Source organism: Pantherophis guttatus, chromosome 2 (assembly GCF_059756535.1).
Source record: "Pantherophis guttatus breed Tessera chromosome 2, ASM5975653v1, whole genome shotgun sequence".
In the NCBI taxonomy this organism is placed as follows: domain Eukaryota; kingdom Metazoa; phylum Chordata; class Lepidosauria; order Squamata; family Colubridae; genus Pantherophis; species Pantherophis guttatus.
In genome coordinates, this window is record NC_142064.1 from 283,815,729 (window position 1) to 283,821,823 (window position 6,095).

The 6,095-nt window shown below is 41.6% G+C and overlaps 1 pseudogene; it reads left to right on the forward strand.

Moving 5' to 3' along the window:
• The first annotated feature begins 205 nt into the window (after positions 1 to 205).
• Positions 206 to 2,012, forward strand: LOC132712016 (vacuolar protein sorting-associated protein 33A pseudogene; annotated as a pseudogene).
• The last annotated feature ends 4,083 nt before the right edge of the window (positions 2,013 to 6,095 follow it).

Consider the following 6,095-nt stretch of genomic DNA (forward strand, 5'->3'; position numbering starts at 1 on the left):
CTCACATTGTTTTAAAGAGATAATGGTTACTTATTATAATAAAGTAGCAGTAATCTTTTAATTTTATGATAATAACCATATTATTAATTTGGCGATAATGCTATTAATGATCCATTGGAATCATTTCATGTCCTCTTGTAGAAAACGCACTTAGAGAAGACATTGCAGAAAAATATCCATCAGCTTTGAGCGCAACGCAGCAGCCATGGTGGCTCACCTCAGCTCGGGCCACATCCCGTTGATGGTGCTGCGGGAAGCCAGGCGGAGGGAGCTGCGTGCCTTCCTCGACAAATGCACCGGATCCAAGGCCATTATGTGGGATGAGTATGTTACTGGGCCCTTTGGATTGATTGTGCAATATTCTCTTCTGAAGGAACATGAGGTGGAGAAAATGTTCACCCTCAAAGGGGGTCACCTTCCACCGGCTAATGTCAAGAACATTATTTTCTTTGTCAGGCCCAGGTTAGAATTCATGAACATAATTGCAGACAATGTGCTCAGTGAAGACAAAATCCGCTGTCCGCAGCGGGATTTCTACATCTTGTTTGTGCCGCGTCGCAGTTTATTGTGCAAACAGCGCCTCAAAGAACTGGGTGTGTTGCACTGTTTTATTCACCAAGAGGAATGCAGCCTGGACGTCCTCATTTCCCTTGACGGCGACCTCTTGTCCATGGAGTCAGAAAACGCCTTTAAGAAGTGTTACCTAGAAAATGACCAGACCTGCCTCTACCATGCTGTGAAAGGACTCATGATGCTCCAAGCTCTCTACGGAACCATCCCACTCATCTTTGGAAAAGGAGAGTGCGCATGGCATGTGGCAAACATGATGGTCCGCATGAAAAGGGACTTTTCGGGGATCCAGAACACCATCCTGCCCATCTTCGATACCCTTCTGCTGCTGGATCACAACGTGGATTTGGTCTCTCCTCTGGCTACCCAGCTGACTTATGAGGGCCTAATTGATGAAATATATAGAATTCAGAACACCTACATAAAACTTCCCCCTGAAAAATTTAACCCAAGAAGCAGGGGGAGGCTGTGAAGGAGCTCCCCACCGAGGCCAAGAAGCTGCAGCTGAACTCCGTGGAGAAGCTGTACACGGAGATCTGCAACAAGAACCTCAATGCTGTGGGCAGCGTCTTGAGCAAGAAGGTCAAAATCATCTCAGCTGCTTTTGAGGAAAGGCACCACGCCAAAACCGTGGGGGAGATCAAGCAGTTTGTCTCACAGCTGCCGCACATGCAGGCTGCCAGAAGCTCTTGGCGAACCATACCTCCATCGCGGAACTTGTGAAAGACATCACCACCTCTGAAGACTTCTTCAATAATTTAACCGTGGAGCAAGAATTTATGTCCAGGATAGATACCGATAAGGTCAACAGCTACATAGAAGATTGCATTGCCCGAAAGTATCCTTTGATTAAGATACTGAGGCTCATTTGCCTGCAGTCGGTGTGCAACAGCAGCTTAAAGCAGAAGGTGCTGGATCATTACAAGAGAGAAATTCTCCAGACTTATGGCTACAAACACATCCTGACCTTGAATAGCCTAGAAAAGGCTGGACTTTTGAAGCCCCGGCTGGGCAGTCGGAACAACTACCCAACCATCTGGAAAACTTTGCATCTGTGTATGGACAACATCAAAGAGCAGAACCCAAATAATATCTCTTACGTCTACAGTGGTTATGTGCCTCTAAGCGTTCACCTGGCACAGTTGCTTGTCCGGCCAGGTTGGCGAAGCATTGAAGAAATCTTAAAAATACTTCCTGGTCCACATTTTGAAGAGAGGCAGCAGCTGCCAACCGGGCTTCAGAAAAAGCACCAGCATGGAGAAAACCATGTCACTCTCGTCTTCTTTCTGGGAGGCATGACCTACGCCAAAATCGCAGCCCTCCTGTTCCTCTCTCACATGGAAGACGGGGGCACTGAATACGTCATCGCCACCACCAAACTGATTAATGGAACAAGCTGGATCAAGTCCCTGATGGAGAAGCTGGAGCCCCCACCCTTTTAGGAAGGACAGACCGAGCAGGACTCGATTGAGATGGGACCGCGAGACTCGCGAGAAACGGATGACTTCGGAAGAGAGGACTTGCCAATTGAAAAGGAAGACAGTTTCTCAGCTGCTTTCTAAAAACATATGGATCAAGAAGGAAAGCTCAGCCTGGCAATCTGCATTTTGGTTTGCTCCCTTGCGTCATTCACAATGGTCACTCCCGGACTTTTTCTTACGGTTTCTAAATCCCTTCTTCCTTAGTGTATATTCCACAATCTTTCAGGATGTTTTTTCCTAATATTTCCTCCTCCTTCCCATTCTGTAGTTAGCTTGGTTTTCTTACTTCGGTCCACTGATATTCTTCATTTTTCTCTCCAGGCAGTTAATCATGTTGGTGGATTGTAATCTAGCCACTTTCCCTCTTGGGCTGCTATTCTAAAGCTTGAAAGTCTTCAAATCTGTAACAGAATCTGCCCCTTACGTGATACAGCTCTACCCCAATCCTATTTTCATGGAATTCGCTTCCTCGATTTGTTTCTAGCAGGTTTCAATCCTGGAAATATTGTTTTGCTGCCAATTTTGAAAAATCCTGCTCTCTTTTTTCCCCCATGAATACCTCCTAAATGCTTACAAGCCCCCAATATTTATTTTTATTTTATTAATTAAATTAAAAATATTGAACCAAACTCATTTGCACTGAACATTATTGTGAATAGTGGGAGAAGAGGCTACTGTTTAATCAAACCTCATTCAGTTGCAAACAAACAAGCATGTTTAAAAAAGTGCTGGAATAATACCTTTGAAGTCTGAGAAGATAAATGTTATAAAGACGCCAACGCAGGCATTTTTCAGCCAAATATGAATATATATATATTCATCAGCTTTAAGCAAAAACAAAGAAGGCAAGGAAGAGATCAGAGGAGCCTCTTTTAGCCTTGAGGAAAGACAAGGAAAAGAGCCATTTCAGTTTACAGGAGCTGAAAATCAGATGGAGTCTAGGAACATTTTTTTTTTGAATATAGAAAATGGTTGTAGAAGGGAAGATGCAATGCTCTTCCAATAAGTATCAGATGTTGTTCAGAAGCTTAAGACCTTAAACAAACAAGCTCTGAGAGCCCCAAAGACCCTGAAAAGGAATTTAGTTTGATGGATCCTTGATGGGACCCCATACCTTCCATGGTTGCAGCCTTGGAGTCCCCAGCCTCTCTTCTCCCTTCTCCCTTCTCCTCTGGGGTTTGGATGCAGCTTTTAAGGCATGGGCCAGAATCTTAATGACACTGTAAGTATAGCCGTCATTTGGGATCCACATCCTATTCTTTTCCTCTTTTGTCTCCAATGGTGCTTTCTGGGTGCATCTTCTCCGGCCTTTGATAGAAAATATGTGTTTTGAAACAGAACAGTGAAAATACTCAGCTTGAAATTCACGTTCCACAAAGAAATATCTTTTATAGGCATCATCATCGTTCCAACTCTTTTTCCACTGAAGAGAAAAGGTCCAAATACTATGGACATACTTGAGAAGCCTCTGCTTTTTCATTACATACATTCCAAGCGTTGTCATGATCCAGACTTTCCCTTCAATGGGTCCTGGCAAATGCTTGAGTGTTAAATGGAAAGGAAGAATTCTGTCAAAAATGGAATCAAATCCTATGAAATGAACAAAGACATTGACTTGTTTCCACTTAAAGATGGCATCGCTGAGGGCTCCTGTATTTCCAGTCGCTGAGAATTGTTGTGATATAACAACACAAATTCCATTCCTGACAAGCATAGGAGTAAAAGTCCTCATGAAATTCTCTCCCTTCTCTGTGTCTGAAGCAAAGAGACCAATCAGGGTCCATCCAAAATGAAGGAGCAGTTGGACAATTCCTGGGTATTGGACCGTTTCTTTGGGGAGCATTGAATGGGAAAAAGGGAATTGACTTTTATCACTCAGATCCTCTGAAGTAATTTTATTACTGATCTGAAAAAAGTAGATTTTTTTAAAAAAATAAATAAGTAAAATGCAATAAGCATTAAGAATAAAAATAGTATTTTTAAAATCATCCCCGAATCTACCACAATCAGACCACATAAGAGAAGCTCAACTGAACTAATTTCCTCCAAAAAAGCAGCATATTATATATAATTGTTGGATTCTGATCACACAGGAAATATATTGATTTAATATTAGGATCCCAATAGATCATTTCTCTAAGTTGTCAGAGTTTGTTGCAGAAATTAAATCCAGAAAGCACACACAGCAGTCGTGGGTTTCAAAATTTTTTACTACCAATTCTGTGGGCATGGCTTGGTGGGTGTGGCATGGCTTGGTGGGTGTGGCATGGCTTGGTGGGCATGGCAGGGGAAGGATACTGTAAAATCTCAATTCCCTCCCCACTCCAGGGGAAGGTTACTGCAAAATCCCCATCAGCTGGGACTCGGGAGGCAGAGAATAGATGGGGCAGGGCCGGTCAGAGGTGGTATTTACCGGTTCTCTGAATTACTCAAAATTTCCGCTATCGATTCTCCAGAACTGGTCAGAACCTGTTGAATACCACCTCTGACACACAGGTAAACTGATGCAGCAGGATCCATTAACTTCTTTATATACATAATAATACATGAAGTAAATTTACAATACCAACAGCAGATTTCTTCCAACCTTGTAGCAGTTACAAGTCAAGCTCAAGCAGGAGAGAACAGTTAGTTTCATTTCAGCAGAGCAGACTAGTTCAGACTGGTTTCAATTTTGTTTCTCTTCACAGACTCAGAAGCTGCAGACTAAGACATGCCCTGGCTCCAGTCTGTCTCAGCTCCTATTGGCTGACTTTGTTACCATGTCTCTGCCAGTTCATGAATAATCTGACACTCCTCCCTTCATGACTGGAAGGGACATTAATCCAATTAATTTAATATTCTTTCCATGGTGCACTCCACCCAATGGCTTGGTCATTATGTCTCCCAAATTGTCCTCTGAAGAACAGTGAAGCAAGCGAATTAATTTGCATTTAATGGCTTCCCTGACATTCCAATATTTAATGTCCACATGCTTGCTTCTACTCTTTACTCTGTCACCTGTTGCCATTTTAATGCAGGCAGCATTACAGCTTCATACACCATTACAGCTTCATTTACCTTTACATTTAAATCCTGTAACAGCTTTACATACCACGTTACCTCTGAACAGAGTTCAGACAAAGCAATAAATTCTGCCTTCGCAGTAGAAATGGCGACAGTTGTTTGCTTCCTGGACTTCCATCCAATTTATTTTATTTATTTATTTTTATTTTTTTTATTTTATTTTGAATTTGTATACCGCCCTTCTCCCTGAGGACTCAGGGCGGTGAACAGCAAAGTAAAAACATCAAGTACAAATATTAAAATACAGTTAAAATATACATATATAAATTTGGCCCCATTAATTAAAAACAATAAACAAAACACTTAAAAACACTTAAAAAATTAAAGCCCCTCCAAACAATACAACAATCCCAGAATTGGATTTCTGGTTTTTACATTGTTTGCATAATCACTACCTGTCAGGTGTGCCTCCGTTCAAAACTCAAGAAAGAAAACCCCCAACTCCATGTTTGTAGAGAAAGGTACAACATAGCACTTCAATTTTAATTCTTCAGAGACCTGTATTTGAAGACCCAAATTCACAATTCCGTTCAAACACCTGAGAACCCTTTTTACACCCATCCAATGCAATTGCGTTGGTGCAGCATTACAGCGACTCAAAATGCTTACTCCACAAGCTATGTCTGGTCTGGACCACTGTGACATATATAACAAGCTCCCTATTGCAGACTGATATATCTCTTGATCACAGGCTTCACTTTTGTCCTCACCCAAACTGTTATGAAAATCCATGCTCATAGGTGTTGGAGTAGTATTACAATCTTTCATGTTATATCTCTCCAACAACTGTTCAATTTTTCTTTTTTGACTGAGAACATAACCACCTTTCTCAATTTTTTGTATTCTACACCGAGATAATTTTGTATTTCTCCCAAATTCTTTAGTTCAAATTTCTTCTCCAACTTATTAGCAAATTCTTTTACCTGTGATACATCATTTGCAATGAAACAAAGATCATCCACAAATGCTAATAGTTGA